The sequence below is a fragment of the Sapajus apella genome, unplaced genomic scaffold, assembly GCF_009761245.1.
Source record: "Sapajus apella isolate SASKATOON/1434 unplaced genomic scaffold, GSC_monkey_1.0 scaffold31, whole genome shotgun sequence".
Lineage (NCBI taxonomy): Eukaryota > Metazoa > Chordata > Mammalia > Primates > Cebidae > Sapajus > Sapajus apella.
In genome coordinates this window covers 23,364,844-23,382,214 of record NW_022436971.1, presented here as the reverse complement: position 1 = coordinate 23,382,214, position 17,371 = coordinate 23,364,844, and the positions used below count along the sequence as shown (strand labels likewise).

Below are 17,371 nucleotides of genomic sequence, written 5' to 3'. Positions count from 1 at the left end.
TGAATGAGTGAATGAATGAGTGCAGCTGCTGGGAATGCTGCAGGCCAAGGAGGTGCCTGAGGCGGATGTTGGAAGGATGACGTCCGATCTCATGCAGGTGGCGGGCCTGAGCCAGGGCCACGTGCAGAGCTGGAAGGGCCGTCCTGGGAGGCCCTGCTGGTCCAGCTGCATAGACAGATGCTGGCCTTTCTCAAGCGTGGGGACGGCCAGTTGCAAACACGTTTTAGAAAAAAACAAGTTATTGGCAGCTTGAGAGAGGGCACAGAGGGGCAGGCAGAGGAGTCAGGAGTAAGCTGGGAGGAGGCTGGCAGTGGCCTAGGAAGCAAGGGCTTGGGCCGTGGCCTGACCGCATCTGTGGCTAGTCGCACCATTGGCCAATTCGGGAACATAATTGTCCGAGAAAGGAAGAAAAGGGTTTAAAAACTTTCTGATGGAAGAACCCACACAACGCAGTGGTGTATCTGGCAGCTTTTGGGTTTTCTGTCGTTTAAAGATATGCCTAGGATATGAAACTCTGACTGCAGCCACATCATGTGGATCTGACATTTAAACAAATAGCACCCTGGGTAACTCATCGATGCTCTGAAATTGCCATTCAACATGAAAACATTTCAAAACACACAAAATTCCAGCAAAGGTATCTAGGGCCAAAGTGACATGAGGCAGAGATGAGCTGAGAATCAAGAAGCCTGAACTGATGGCGGAAATGCCATTCACATCCACAAGAAACAGAGTTTCCTGGGGTCCCCTGCCCTTTTCACAGGATGGGGGATGCAGAGATGCTGGGGTAAAAGTGTATTCTTTAAGGAATCCAAAATTGAGTTAACACCTGGAACGAGGGCCCATATACTGAGGAATGTTTGCCGTGGGGCGTCATGGAGCCTCGGATGTGCCGTATCTAACCCATCCTAAGGAAGGAGAAAGAGAAGCTTCCTGGAGCAACCGAAATTTGGGCTGAATTTTAAGGGTTAATTGGATGTTTCAGGTTAAAAAAAACCCAAAAAACTGTGGTGAGGGTGTGTTCCTCACAGAGGGAACAGGATGTGCAGAAACCCAAAGGCTTGGAGAGACTGGCATGTCCAGGAGGGACGAACTGGGGCTGGGGTGGGAGTGCCGGAGTCCGGCTTGGCTGTGGGCTCCCTTCAGCCGGGCAGTCTTCTCAAAGTTCCTCGTGGAGCAGGGCCAGCCACACGCAGCCAGCACCCAGCTTGCTCACCCTGATCCAGCATCTCATGAATAAACCAGCGTTTATGATTCCGCTGGCTGCAGCTTAGGGAGAACCTGTGTCCAGAAGCATGGTATAGCTAGCTTTCCTTGGCGGGCATTACATCGAAACCTCATTAGCTGACTGCTCATATGGTTTGATAAGGATAAGAATTGTTTTATTCTTATAATTAAATTCTTCATCCTTTCAGTAATTTTTGTGCATGTAGGGGCAACTGTATTTTTTTTCCAGTCAGCGAATTCTTCCATTAATCAGTTGTTATAGAAATCATACCCCCCCACACTGAAATACTCCTCTTGCTGAATGTGAGATTCCTACCACAGTCTGGTCTGCAGTGGGACTCCCTGTTCCCTCCCCGCTGGTTTCTCCCAGCACAGTCCTGTTTGGATGACAGCAGCTCTACAACGTACTTCCTCTGCTGAACAAGGCCCCCTCGCCACGAGCATGACTGGAGATGCTTTGTAAAAGATGCCGAGCACAGCACTAAACAGATGGGGGTTCCCCATTCTTTCCCTTTCAGCCAATGAAACCCGAATCTGAAGGGTTTCAAAATGGTTTAAAATTTTACATTTACATAGCTGTTCAATAAGTGCCAACTGCCAGCGAGTTTCAGATTAAGCACAAAGCACAAAACGTATGGTTTGAAATGCCAGGAGGTTTTCATTTTCTGATGTGTGCACCCGCCGGTGGGTGGTCATAGGGCCGCTGGCCCTCACCGGCACCCCCACACTTTGTCTCTTCAGGACTCCCCAGCCCCTCCCTCCTGCCCTTCCCATCTCTCCTACCCTTCCAGAAAGAACGCCTGGGCTTGCTTCCATCCAGGGCCTGCCCACTACAGGAGACTGTCATTGGCGGCCTCAGCACAGGGTCCATTTGGATTCATTCTTCTGGTGGCCCCAGAGCCTGACTGTAAACTTCACTTAGTGAACCTGTGAGGGACTCAACAGCATTTTCTAAGATATCACTTCTGATCTTCCTTGGAACTGGAGAAAGCTCACCTCAGTTATCATTGCTGGGGTTTCTGATGAACTTTCCAGTAATTTACATTTAGAAAATCACCCTTAAATCTCCACTTTTACATTGATCCTTTTATTTGGAAGTCCAATATTTATTTTTAAAATAAGGATGTTTTCTAAGAAGATTTAAAATTTGTTTTATACAAGTCTTGAATTTAAGGAATCTATTTGGAGCCAATAAAGCTGTCAGGGGTGACTTATGAAGAGACAGCAGGTGAATTAGTTTCTAATATGAAAACTTTACATTTGGACTCAGGATTTATTTTGTTACTATGATCTTCCTTCTCTTTTCCTTCCAATAAAAGGGATGCTTTCCTCAGGTTGAGCCTCAGTGAAGAGATTATAATGCCTCTATATTTGATACCTATATTTAGGGACAGTGTATCACTCTGTCACCAAGGCTGGAATACAGTGGCACAATCATAGCTCACTGTAGCCTTGAGCTTCACTTCCAGAGTGGCTGGGACTACAGGCATGTGCCACCATGCCTGGCTGATCTTTTTAATTTTTGTAGAGCTGGGTCTTGCTCTGCTTCCCAGGCTAGTCTTGAACTCCTGGACTGCAATGATCCTAGCCTCGGCCTTCCAAAGTTCTGGGGTTCCTGGTGTGAGCCACAGCATCTGGCCAAGATCTAATATTGTTAATGCATGAAAATTTCATAAAGTCAGTAAAATCCCGCTGAGTCCCCAGAGGCTGCTTTCTGATATCAAGTACCACAGTAGGCCACAACTGTGAACCCAGGAGGAGCTCACTTTGGGTCCCAGGCCTGCCAGAGACCAGCAAGGCTCTCCTAACTCACGTCTCTAGCCGCAGGGACATGCTCTCCCCTCCCCCACAGAGTCCTTTTGCGGGAACCAGGCATGGGGGCCTGGATTCAGGCCGGGTTACAGACAGCTCCCACTTCGAGCCCAGAACCTGAGCTCCAGGCCTCCCTCCCTGCCACAGTCACTCCTCCATCATCCAGGAAGCAACGTCCATTTTGCCAACCAGCCGGACCCTGCCTTTAAGCTCCTGCTGCTCAATTCGCCTGCTCAATTCCCTGCTTGTCAGCACCATCAAGAAGAGGGGATGGGCCAGAGGTCAGTCCTGGCCTCTGTGAGGGGTAAGGAGGGCTCAGGAAGGAATGTTGAAGAGAAACTGGAAGTCTTGGCAAGAGGCCATGCAAGTATGTAGGTCTAACCAAATTCAGGGGTTTTCCCAAGAGAGCTTCTTCCCAGGAATTACTCCTTCCAAGGTAGCAGGGAGCTGGGCAGCCTTCTACAACCCTGCATCATAGAAAACACCTCCACATCTTAATTCCAGCTCCAGAAAGTCTGGGCTCCTAAAAATACATCCATGAAGATTAGCAAGGATCAGAATTTATATTTTCTAGTCATCCTTGAAAACTGTTTAAATGGAGAACTACAATAATTAAAATTTGTTTTCTAAAATATGACAATATTTTCTGCTTTTTAGTGAAATTAATATAGTGTAAATACATTAACATTTGGGATTTATATCTGATACTCATATTTTAAAAGGATAGCATTTTATCAGGTCACAAAAGAGAAGATATGAGTGGGTTTATAGTTCATTGCATCATGGTTTATAATTTTTAAATTATAAATAGGAAAAAGAGGCTTCGTTTGTCTGCTCCTAATTTTTCCTTTTCCTCCTTTCCATGTTTTTTATTAATGGGGATGGCAATTTGTGAAGCCATCTTCTCGAGGAATGAGAGCCCCATCCCTGGATCTGTCCCTTTCACCCCGTCGCTGTGTACAGGTGTTCCTGTTTGGTCGGGCAAGGTTGGTGCCAACAAAGTCAAGAGAAATTAAAACGAGAAAATAAAAATGACCTTGGCAAGAACAGCGAAGATACAGCTAAGGCTTACTGGCTGTCTGCTGCTTTGCGTGCTGATCTTGACAATCTCTGGGGTGAAACAAGGTAAAACTATCCATCTGTACTCAGGTATAAACATGATTTTGTAGGTAGCATGTTTTAGAAAATGAAAGACAGTATTGGAAATAGCATATTTGAAGTTGGTTGGAATGAGATTTGAAAGTTAATTGTTTTATGAACTAGTCAATAATATTTAGTAAGCTTCAGATCTGTGGCATACAGGAACGCTCAGGAAGATATTATAAAACATGACCTTGACCTACACTGAAACAGAAAAAGCATCCCTCTACCCTTCTTTGGTTATGAATTCTCTTATAGCAAAGAACTAAAGAGGTTTAAAAATGTGTATAAAATCAAAGTAAGTTTGGACTCTAACATGTCTTAGCCTTTCTCCTGATTCAAGTCCCCAGTGACCGGCCTCTGCTAATCACTTCTTAGGTAGACATTCTGGAGGGCACAGCTGGGAGCTGACATTCAGCTACAGGTGAGGAAAACATCCAAGTGTCAGGTATCTATGCGTGGCTGTGTCCTTGCTCTGGTCTGGAGCAACCTCGGGAAGACTCCTTCCCATCATGGGGAGACTCTGGGCATGCCTCCCCACAGACAGAGAGTGCCTGAGCCTGGTGGCCATGCTTTCAAAAGAATGGTTACAGATACGTAGCCTGCCAAATAATGTTGAGGCTGTTTCCTAGGGCAAGAAGACGTCTGTGAGATACAGCTTTAAGGCCAAATTACTGGGACTGCCAGGACATCTGGGAAATTTCCTGGCACATGTAGAATAGTTGAAATCAACACAGTCTTGGGAAATGTGGGATGCGTGCTTTCTCCAATGTCTTGAGGCTATAAAACTAAAGCGATACAGCAGCACACGTATTATCATGAACCCTAAAAATAAATCCTTCTAAATGGCATAGTTGAATGCTTAATAGACTTCTATGCCTAGTTTGAGACAAACACTTTAAAAATCATGCTACAAATCCTAAGAAAACGGCAATCAAAATGATGACAGGCTGCAATACAGATGCCCTGTGACAGGCACCCCAGAAAGGAGCTCCATCATCTTGACATAGTCAGCTTGGGAGAGTGTAGCCACCCGGGGTAGCACTAACTAGAGCAACGGCACTGAGGACACCACACCAAACTGTGCCTCAGAGGTGCCCCCAGCCCCTCCCCACAGACCCATGTGTGTTGTGTGGGCGCAGAGCTGGGAGCTGGACCCATCAGAGGCGGGGGACTGCCATCATGAGGTGCACTCAGCCACTGGTCTTTTGAATAGAGGCAAAGCAATTTGTCAAAATACAATACAGGAAAAGCAAAATACAATATTGGAAAAGCAGGTTGTCAAAATACGAAAGGATCCCACCTCTCAAGCTGGTGGACCCGGTGATGGAAAAGTTCCTGGCCTATGGTAGGCAACTGTAAATTTCAGTTAAATGAGTGAATAAAATAATTACAATGTACTAATGCATCTCTTGGTCAGCCACAATGTTAATAATTTCATTACAGTTTTAAAAAATTCTCACAACACAGATACAAAGTTTCAAGGAAATATCCACTCCACACGCAGCCAGAAGATACCTATGCCTCTATTTCTACATGTGGGATGGGGTGCCGTGTCCATGGAATGCTGGTCAGGCTGCATGGAGTCATTCAACCTTAAGTCAGAAGTCAGAACAGGAACTTCAACATGGCAAGGGGTCTTTCACAGCTTCAAAAAGAGCCACAGGGAATTTGCTCTGGGAAAATCCTGGAATTCCTTGGCTTCAGAAGCATGGCTTCCTCAGATCCATATCTGAGCCAGGAGCCTAATGGAACATTTGAAACTACACCAAACCAGAACCAAGTCTCAAAGGCGTCAAAGATGCCTATAGGGTAATCAAAGCAGTGGTGATGCTTTCACAAAATAATTTACATTTGATTTTATTCAAAAATAGATGGTCTAGCAGTTCTATATCCATGAAAACGGGTTGCTCAATTTATGTCATGTATGATAACAGCCGAGAAGCCCCAAAACACCCATGAGAAGAATTTTTGGGGACGTGCAAGGGCCAGGGAGAGAGAGGCCTCACTTCACTTTGGAGCCCTCATCTCAGGCCAAGGGGGTTGTCAGCTGCCGTGCAGGCAGCGGTGACCACAGACAACATGGGGCCCTCGTGAATCTTTGTTGCTCACGCTAAGAGCCAACATCTGACGATCTGAAGTCTCTTTCAGATTTAATGGTTGCATTTCCAGTCACCGCGTGATATCTACTTTCACATGAAGGAATTTGGCAAGGAAGGCACCCATTCCGGATCTTCAGAGGAGACATCAACTCAGGTGCCCTTCAAGCATTTTACTGTTTTTGTTGTTGCTGGTAAAATAGATGTTGCTGTTTTCTGCCTCAGCATAAACATAAGAAAACAAATCCTTATTTTCATTTTAAAATCTGATTTTCTAAACTTGAATGTGTTTCCCATAACTTCTCTATTCCTTTAACTTGCAAGCAAGTTCTGGGAGAAAATTCAAAGAATCGGAATTTCGGGGCTGGGGGCACCTGAACAGTCTCACAGCCCAGCCACAGAACTGTTCCATTGGGTTCTCAGTGCTGAACAAATTGTACCAACATCTGAAAATTTCCAGGCTTTATATCAAAATCTGGATTTTTGGTTTTTTTCCTGGAAAAATGCAATGATCTGGAATCACTGCTTTACATTTCTCTTGGCCTCAGGTAGCCGGAGGGGGAGGCAGCCAGTGTTCCCGTGGAAAGGACAGGACCAGTGTTCCCGTGGGAGGGGCAGTGTTCCCATGGGAGGGGCAGCCTGTGTTCCCGTGACAGGACCAGTGTTCCCGTGGGAGGGGCAGCGTTCCTGTGGGAGGGGCACGTGCTACCCCACACGGCAGTTTTCGAGCCTGGGGCCCTCATGGCCATTCATTCCTGGGCTTATGCCTCCTGCCCGCCCTGCTTCAGGGATTGACCTCTGCTGCTCTGCTGTTCCAAGCTGGTTCTGAAACTGGACCTAGCAACAGTGAGCCCAGGCTGCCTGGAGGTGCAGGTGCGCCCTGGGTCTCCTGCTGTCTACCAGGAGGATGACTGAGACTGAGAGAAAGAGCAGACATTGAAGCCCAGGGCCTCTGGAGCATCCTGGAGAAGCCAGACATCAGCTGATGCTTTCGGATTATGTAATTGTTACAGGAATGAGATTCCCATGCTGGCCTTCAAAACCCAGAATAGGGCCCATCAGGACGTTTGTGGGTCCTGGGTAGATACTGGAACCACCCGTGGCAAAGGTTCAGAATGTACCAGCTCCCCACAAAGCGGTCCTCTAGCCTGTGAGCTTTTGGTCAATGTTTAATAATTTATTTGCTCTTCATCTCTGCTCTTGGAGTAATTTGTTCTTTAATCTCCCTGAAAGTTGCTCCAAACAAGTTTCCATAAACTTTCTACATGCCTTTAAAATAACTCTGGTCTTCTCTTAATGTGCCCATGAGGCATCCGCCCTCCCGCCAGGCCAGCTGCAGCTCCAGAGTGGAGACCATGCCACGTTCCCACCTGCACCTCCTATTCCTGCAGAGCACCGGGCACACGGCAGGACTGCCTGGCCGTGGTGGGCGGGTGGGAAGTGGGCTCTCGAGGCTGTGTGGCTCTGAGCATCTCTGCACGTGCTGTCCAGGGGCCTGTGGCGGGCAGCATCCTCTGTCTACTCTGCTGGCTCTCCAGATTTCAGCATCTTCCTATTCCTGAACTCCTCCTTGTCGGTGGCAGCCCCTTCACCTGATCGCTCGAGGACGCTGGCCTGTGCATCGTGTGGGGCAGCAGTGGCACACGTGTGCATTACATGGTGACGGTCTGCACCAGCAGTGCTGGCTCCACACACAGTACCTTCTTATGCTGGACACGGTCGCCTCTGTGAATCTGAGTATTTTCACGTGTAAAAGCCCTGCTTACCTCGTCGGGTGGTGGAGAGGACTGAATAAAAATCTTAGGTAAGAACCTTGTACACAGCTTGGTACATAGAAGATGCTCTTGAACTCCTGAGCTCAAGTGATCCACCCACCTCAGCCTCCCAGAGGGCTGTGATTACAGGTATGGGCCACCGCGCCTGACCGGGTACAGAGCAGATGCTGAGGGGATGCCTGGTGCATTCTTCTCATTTCCATGTCTGGGTGTTGTAAGTTTTCCCAAAGGGATAAGAAACAAATGTTTAGTTACATTTACAAAATCTAAAAAGAGAGAGAGAGAGAGAGAGAGAGAGAGTGAGTGAGTGTGTGTGTGTGGTGGGAACATAACCTTCTCTTCCGGATGAGGATATTTTTCTAGGATTCTTCACCTAGTTACAAACTCAGAAACAGCTGCACGCCAGTACACACTTCCTGACGGTGAGGGCATTGTAAATTCTCTCTTGAATTTTGTGGTTTCTCAATTTGTTGCAGGGTTTCTTGTAAATAAGAGACCCTCAGTTATAGATAACTGCATAGCCCTTACAGGTAACTGCATGTTATGTAGGGCAAGATGAAGCCCTCGGGGTACTGTTGATTACTTCTCACAATACCACATTTTATACTAGCCTTTCAGTCCCTGAACCAGTACACAGAGCACAGTCTCCAGGGCCCTACAGCCAAACACTTAGTTACATTTACAAAGTCTAAAGGGCATGTGTGTGTGTGTGTGTGTGTGTGTGTTGAGTGTGTGTGTGTGTGTGTGTCTGTGTGTGTTGAGTGTGTGTGTGTCTGTGTGTGGTGGGAACATAATTTCTCTTCTGGATGAGAATGTTTTTCTAGGACTCTTCACAATCTCCCTTAATTCAACTAACTCTTTATTTCTAACAGGATTTGGACTCTTACATTCCCTGCACTAGACAAGGGAGCAGCTGAGAGTGTCTCCTCAGAAGCTGTGGTCCTGAAGGCCTGGGGAGCTGGGTCATTCCTAGGAGAGGTGGCTCTCTGCGTGCCAGGAAAACGCCACCCAGGAGCTGCAGCCTGGCAATCCTGGGAAGGAAGCAGGGTGCATCATGCATCCTCTCATTCTGCAGCCCCCAGTGGAGTGCTTGGCACAAGGCAGTGTCTGGATAAATATGTGCCGAGTTGTACTAAATAAAAATAGCAAGGTTTGATTAAGGATCACATGAAGGTTGGACATACCTTCTTGATGATAGGGAAATAATTTGAGAGTCGCAGATGCTCTTTGCAGGAAGAAAATGAGTAAAATAAAGGGAAACATTTCCTACCCATAAGGGGCCACATCATAAATATCAGGTGAGTAATGAAAATTAAAAACAAAACAAAACAAAACAAAAAAACAAACAAACAAAGAAACAGACTAGGGGCTTGGAGTGGTGGCTCACGCCTATAATCCTAGCACTTCGGGAGGCAGAGGCAGGTGGATCACTTGAGGTCAGGAGTTTGAGACCAGCCTGGCCAACATGGTGAAACCCCTTCTCTACTAAAAGTACAAAAAATTTGCTGGGTGTCGGGGGAGAAGTTTGTAGTGAGCCAAGATGGCACCACTGCACTGCAGTCTGGGCAGCAAGAGAGAAACTCCGTCCCAAAAACAAACAACAACCACTTAGACGAAGGATAATTGAATGGCTGGTAGTTTGTGCTTTTTCAGACAAGTATAGTCTGAAATAAAAATCATCTACGGCCTTTGGCACCTGTAAAATCATCGTCTACCATGATAAAGGGTGTGGTCAGGGACCGGTCCTGATCTCGGATGTACGGCCGATGCTTCCTGTTCATTCCTGGGCAGACGCTGTTTCTTGTGGGAACTCACAGCTCTCCCTACACCACCAGTGAAGCTCCTCACTCTATCCTCTATTGTACCTACTTACAAGCTCACAAGCAGCTGCACACCAGTACACACATCCTGACGGTGAGGGCTTTTTAAATTCATTCCTGAATTATGTGGTTTCTCAATTTGTTGCATGGTTTGTTGTAAATAATAGACCCTCAGGAATTCACAAGGAAGACAGACACTCAAGCACCAAGTTGTAACAGAAGACAGAGTGAGCTCAGTGCCAAAACAGAAAACCCACCGCGGGTGCCATGGAGGCAGTGGGGAGCTGTGGGGCGAGGAGCTCAACCACCAGGGCCACGCCTCACCCTTGCCTCCACTTAGCTGTATGAGTTCAGGCGAACTGTCTTAGCTCCAGGGCCTGGGATGTCTTGATTACACATCTGTGGGCAACAGCGCCCATATATACCCAGGGATGCTGAGAAACCAAAGCAGGGAGTGGCTTGGAGAGTGTTCAGGGGAAAACAGCAGCAGTTCTGTGTGGATGAGGGTGTTGGCATGGACCGCCAGGCCCTGCCCTGCCTTCACAGGTGCTTTGGAGCAGGCCTAGCCATCCAGAGGCCTCAGCATCCCTTGCCACTTCGTGGCCATGACAATACCAGGAGAAGCAGCAAGGCTGGTGCATGCCCAGTGCACGCTTCTCCGGACTGTGTCAGAGCAAGCCCAGGGCTCTGCGGAGCAGCCTCACGGCGGCCATCTGGGTCCTCCTGTCTGTGGGCTGAGCTCCTCCCGGGGCTGATAGAGGCTGCTCTCCCTTGCAGCCATGCAGCAACCTTGCTAATCCCTTTATAAGGAAGAGCAGAGGAGCCATCGAAGCCCCTGTGCTGCTCTCATCTCCATCTCTAATTCAATATCCCCTTCCAGCCTGCCTCCGAGTAAGAAGTTTCCATTCGAATCTCTGCTAGGTGCCACGAATTGTGGCCCCAAAGCACTTGGTGGATTGGGGGCTCCTGTTGGACCCACCCACGCTTCCACATCAGCACCTTCCACTGCCCCCTCTTGTGAGGGTCTTGTTGTGTCTTTTTCTTTTTGGGGACAGGGTCTTGCTATGCTATCCTGGCTGGAATGCAGTGACATGATCATGGCTCACGGCAGCCTCAGACCTCCCAGACTCAAGTGACCGCTCCACCTCAGCCCCTGAGCATCTGGTATTACAGGTGCACATCATAACTGGCTAAGTTTTGTATTTTTTGTAAAGATGGGGTTTCGCCATGTTGTCCAGTCTGGTCTCAAACCCCTGGCCGTAAGTGATCCTCCTGCCTCAGCCTCCCAAAGTTCTGGGATTATAGGCATAAGCCACTGCACCTGGCCTAGATCTTTTCCTTAAAGCTGGCTTCTGAGGACCTGCTCTCCCACCCTTCTTTCCAGTGTGTCCATCCATCCCTCTCACCTGGTTCTCCCCTGCTTTCCTTCAGCTCAGTCCCCTCCACCCTCCACCCACCCACCTACCCTCTGTCACGCAGTTGGGGCCTGTTGGCTATCACTCCTAACATCCTTCTTTCAAAGAACACCAGTGACCCATCCCCAAAATCCCCAGTCTTGTCAATTCCCGTCCCTCAGTGAAGCCTAGGACTCTCTGGGTCACGTTCCCCCAAATTTCCATCTCTCGGGTTCACTGCACTGGCTCTCAGAGCTCTATCCTGGTACGTTCACCTCTCAGAGGACATGGCTGCCTCTCCTGCTCCACAGAGGAGGATTCGAACTGGCGTTTTTAGCCCTAAGCCCTCTGGCCAACACTCCTGCTGCCTCTGTCATGGCGAGTTCATTTTAGGGCTTTTCCTTAGCCATCCTCCTTCCTCCCATCGCCCCGTTAGGCACTGCTCTCTCCTGTCTCCTTCCTCGGCATTTTACAAATTTATTTATTAGACATCGGTTTCTCTGCACAGTGATAAGAAGATGCTTCCCCACTGGCTGTAAGAGCTCGTGAGCGGGCGCCTCATGGCACCCAGCATGGGTCTGCATTCTCCGTAGCTAGGTCCAGAACATATGAGGTGATCATTCTTCCCTTCTGAAGCTTTAAAATAATACTTGGCTAGTTTTCCCCCTTTTCTTCTGTCAAACAATTTATCACATTCTGGTTTGGGCTGTTGTCTTTTTTCCCCATTTCCTCGTATCTTCCTGGACGCCACTCTCATCCAGGCCTGATCCCACCACGAGGAGCATTGCTGGAGTCCCCAGGTGCTCCCCCCCCCCCCCTTCCTGTCCACCCCCCACACCCTCACCGTGATGCCATCCGTCGGTCCACCCGGAAATTCTCGGGCTTAAGAACCCAGCCTGTCTCTCTGCTGATGACCTCAAGTGCAGCAGTAAGGCCTGCTTTTCCTTACCCGCCTTGGCAAAAGCATAACTGAGGCAGTGACAGAGATCTCACCTAGCAGACCCCATCTTGCTTCTAACCTCCAAGCTGTCCTTGTTCTTTCCTAGGTGTAGGCTGAGTTCACTTGGGGAGAAGCTTAGTTTGTAGTTTATAGTTTAAACAAAGATGGTAACAGCCCTTTCCCCAAGCAGACCTCCTTCTTGCCTTTGTAGGACTCACATCAGCTACCAGATTAGAAATGATGGTTTGGGAGTCATGCGGCAGGAGCTACAAGATTCTGACCTTCCCTAAACTGCTCCTAAGATCCAAGCTTGAGAGAGTCTGCAGGCCCTACACTTGAGGATCAGCTCCCCCCACCCCAGATGGATAAACTGGCTCCTCTGATCTCGTGGCCCCCACCCAGGCACAGACTGAGCACAAGAAGACGAATCCAACTCCCTATGACTTCATCCCTGACCAATCAGCACTGCTGTCTCTCTTCCTTCAGCCATTTCCTCACTGGAGACAATCAACCTTCACTCCACTCCACAATCGAGTAAATACACAGAGCAGGTTCTTTATTTATTATTTACAAAATCAGGCTCTGTTTACAAAACTTTTTTGCAACTTGCTATTTTTCACCTATAGAAAAATCAGCCATCTCTCTAGGCTCATGTGTATCCATTGAACTCATCTTTTTCAAAGGCTACATAGTATTCCTCAGAATAAACCTACTATAATTTATCCAGCCAGGCCCCCAAATTTTCTTACGAACAAGGCCTATGTAGTTTTATTTCACTACAAAAATAATTTATAGGTTGGGTGCAGTGGGTCACGCCTGTAATTCCAGCACTTTGGGAGGCTGAGGAGGGTGGCTCACCTGAGGTTAGGAGTTCGAGATCAGCCTGATCAACATGGAGAAACCCCATCTCTACTAAAAATACAAAATCAGCCAGGTGTGGTGGCACATGCCTGTAATCCCAGCTACTCAGCAGGCTGAGGCAGGAGAATTTCTTGAACCCGGGAGGCAGAGGTTGTGGTGAGCCAAGGTCATGCCACTGCACTCCAGCCTGGGCGACAGAGCAAAACTCTGTCTCAAAAGAATAAAATAATAAAAAATAATAAAATAATTTACAAAAATGATTACATGCATTTGGTACATATTTCTAGAATGGAGTTTTCTAAAAAGATCTTGTCACTTTGCCATTAAAAAAAAAACATTCCGTGCACTTTTTTGTAACATGTGATCATCCCAGTTTCTGGAAGCGCTGGTCACCTTGAATGCTATTCCGCCCTTTGCTTTGGTTACGCCAGGCGTCTCGTCACTTCCCGAGTTCCCAGGGAGGGTAAGCATTCTCTCACGCCTTCACCACCTACACCTCCGCTTCTGTGAGATGCTGTTCATATCCTCGGCCTGCTTTTCTTCTCTCTTTCACACTTTTCACATCGATTCGTAAGAGCCCTCTGTATCCTGCGGTGTCAACCCCTCTGTCCACCTTATCTGTCGCCAGTGTCTTCTTCCAGCTTATTGTTGTCATCGTTTTGTTGTTTTTCGATTTTGATGATGGTTTTTTTTCTCATGTATACATAAACGTTTTTGGTAATCCAGTCATTTGAAAAGAATTCCTGTCTCCATGCCCTGGCTGTGACTTTCTCACTGAACCTTGCGTTGTGAGTGGCTGATCCCCCATGGAGCCCGTTCCTTCCCGTGCCCTCGCCAGGCTCAGTCCTGGTCTCATGCCCTGCTCGCCCTCCCCGCCCCCCCAGCGAGTCCCCCTGGGGCATCTGGCTTCACCCCTGGGTGAAGCTGCCTCCTGGTGATATTCAGAGGGTGTCAGCTCCCTCCCTAATGAACGCCTGTCCTGGCAGACCTGTGGCTACGGCGGAAGTGGAAAAAGCCATCTCTTTTTGATAGCTACAAAAAACACAAATGTGGCTAAAGAGCTGCTTTTAATAAGTAATAGACAGTGTTCTGTATTGCTGCTCTATAAGGTTGTTTCTAAGACTCCATCTGGCTTATATTCAACATTTTCTGTCTTTACGTATCCTTAATTCAGATTTTAACAACGTGGTAAAAAGTTTTAAATTAAAAATTCAAATATGTTTTGCCATAGAAAAATATTAGCAGAGCTGCCCATTTATACAGATATTTGAAATTATCTTAATGATTTTTCTAGTTTACATATCTTTTAACTCATTTTCTTTTTAAAGTTATTTTACTTGTTTATTTAGGGGGAGGAAAACACTAAAAGGATACGAACAGAAAACTTAGAGAAGGCTGTGTCTGTCGGTGGTGGAATGTGGGCTCTGTCAGATACGTTAGGTATTCACTGGGGAGGAAATACATTATTCCAAAGGAAAGAAATGGAAATGCTTCGAACATTATTAAATGGGAAACATGAATTTTGGAGACGGGGTGTGTGCTTGGAAGACTTTTTGTTTTCCTTCTTACTATGTCTCTTTAGCTTTCAGGCCTCAATTTTATCATCTGCACAAGCCATGCCACAGGAATGTCTTTCCCGTGTGCTTCTGTGAAGGTCGGGTGATGTGAACACTCACAGCACGCATGGGAGAACCTGGTAAGTGCACAGCGCTCCACACGCGTAAGGGGACACTGGCATGTGCCCTGCGCGGCAGCTGTGAGTGCACCAGGCTGTCCCTCGCTGCGCTCTCTTCCTGGGACTGCCCTTCTCCCTGAGAGAAACACACTGCTAATAACACACTGCACTTCCTTCAAGGAGCAGGAATAGAAAAAAAAAATGCAGCAATGAGAGCACTCTAAATAATAGGAGAAAAACCTTAACCCGCCTGTCTCAGAAGAGAGGAGAGAGTTCTAGAAGGTGTGGAAGAGAAGAGGAAGGAGCACTATATTGTGAGCACAGCCGCTGTAGGGGGAGGACTGAAGGAAGGAGTGGGTGGCCCCTCGTCGACCACTGCCGGGCAGTGGCTGGGCATGAGCAAGGTTCTCCCACACCTCGCTCACGGTGGGGTTGAAGCACAGAGGCTTTGTCACCAGGTGATGGGCATGGGACAGCTGAGGCTGAAATCCCCGTCCCAGCCAACACAGCCTGGGCTTGGTGCTCCTTTCTCAAGGGAGTCCCAAGACGAGGCCAGCGTGGGGTGCATTCTCATAGCTGCTGCGGAGGGCAGGTGCTGGGGAGGTGGGCAGCGGCTCTGCCAGGACCACCCCAAGGGACAGAAGCAAGTGAAGAGCTACAGGAGGCAGGAAGGGAGCTGCTCTCTCTGTTTCTTAGAATTCCAAGATGGGGCCAATCCAGCCATCACAAAGAAAGAAGTGATGGATTTAAAAGAGGAGAGGGTGAAATCTGCAGGAATGGTTCAGAAGAGGAAACTGAGGCACAGTGGGACTGGGTGGAAGGTGGAAGAGGGAAGGGCCAGAGAAGCTGAGGTAGGGGAAGCAGGGTGCAGGCAGGTTGCTTTTGACCACGTAAGGAAGTGGTTTGTGGACAGTGTGGTCTGGAGCAGGCTAAGAACCCCATGCCGGGAGATGCGAGCGGTGCTGCTGAGCTGAGTTCTTTTCACACACGCAGAGAGCACACAGCCTAGCCGTCCCCAGTGAGGGCTGCCCTGCATCAGCGTGCAGAGACAGCGCCTTTACCTTGCAGGCAGTCTTCCCTCCTAGGAACGGAGGCAGCGTGACTCCTGGCAGGATGCAGGCCCAGAGTCCGGGGCTCGCTCTCAGTTCCACTCCTGGTCCTCCCCAGTTTGTGACTGTGGCAAAGTCACTTAATCTCTCTGTGCCTTGATTTCTCCATCTGCAAAATATAAAAGCAATATACAACACCTCATGAATTTGTCACCACGTTAGGAGGAGACATACACAGAGCGTCCTCTGCAACAGCGAATGCATCAGCTTCCTCCAGGAAACAAACGTTCTCTTTCATATCCAGAAACAGTGCATGCCCCTTTATTCTCTTAGACTCAACGCCAGAGCTTCAGATTCTGAGCCTTGCCCAGGACGTCTTGTTGGGAGCGGGCCCTGGCTGGGAAGGCTTGTTCTCTGACAGCTGTGTCAGCTCTGAAGGCTACGAGATACTCTGCTCTGCCTGAGCCAGTTCCATGAGCTCCCAGCTCCCGGGGACCAGATTCCTGCACACAGCCTAATCCTCCCTCCTTCCCAGACCCTGGGTAGGCTCAGCCTGTGCGGCAGTGTCATGGGGAATTCCACACCAGGATCCACACTGTCACCCTTATTTATTCTGATATCTCCAAGGAATTCTGGGGTGAGAGGACCAGCGTAGTCTCCTTAAAATCTGTAGAACTAAAAGATTTTACAAAACATTTTCTTACCTGTTATGTCGTTTGGCCGTCAATCAAACTTTATGTGAATTTTATGAATAAAGAAACTGATACTCAGAGGAGGCTGAAATACGTGCTCAGAGCTCCCCGGTTAGTCAGAAGGAGATGATAACTGAAGCTGAATTCTCTGGGTTGAGATCTACTGCAGTTCTTCCCATCATGAAACAAGGCCTGACCCTGCACATGATCAGGAAGGACCCACAACACTGAGATACAGGTCGTGGGATTTGAGTCTCGCCATGAGGTCCTCAGGGAGAACTCAGTGGGTGGTGGTACTTGATAACTGGTCCCTTAGGATTTCCATTACAAAGGATTCTGTGCTTCTTGCTCTCCAGGGTTAACAGGACTAAAACTCTCTGGGCTGTTTCGAATCTCAACAGGTCAAGTGAGCAGAGAGCCTGGAGCCCCTGCGATGTTGTGTCTTAATGCAGATGACCATCATGGAAGTGCCGTCACAATGCCTATGCAGATCCTCATGAGAGCAATGAGACACCAGACAGCAGAGTTAAATAAGAAACACGGGGAGTCCTAATGGGGCCACATTCCCCAGAATTCACAGAACTTTTCCTTCCACCTGGAAGCCAGCCCACCTTGCTCACCTCTGCAACCATCAGGGCGGAGCCCTAAACCCTTCCCTTGTGTACTTAATTTTCCCCAAAGAACAATTTCATCCACACACAGTTAATAAAGGATGGAATGTGTATGTCTTGTCAAGAATGTAATGGTGGGTATGATAAGAAACACAACGGCGGATGCGGTAAGAGGCGTGAGGGCGGATGCGGTAAGAGGCGTGACGGCGGATGCGGTAAGAGGCGTGAGGGTGGATGTAAGAGACATAACGGTGGATGCGGTAAGAGGCGTGACGG

At 48.2% G+C, this 17,371-nt stretch overlaps 1 protein-coding gene across 23 annotated transcripts in view; it reads right to left on the bottom strand.

Moving 5' to 3' along the window:
* MYT1L (myelin transcription factor 1 like) overlaps positions 1-17,371 on the bottom strand; it is a 525,406-nt gene that overhangs the window by 181,225 nt on the left and 326,810 nt on the right. For all 23 annotated transcript variants that reach the window (XM_032294258.1, XM_032294269.1, XM_032294279.1 and 20 more), the window contains one exon: positions 15,805-15,961. The gene's annotated coding sequence lies outside the window, so the exon portion shown is untranslated. The remainder of the gene's footprint in view (positions 1-15,804; positions 15,962-17,371) is intronic.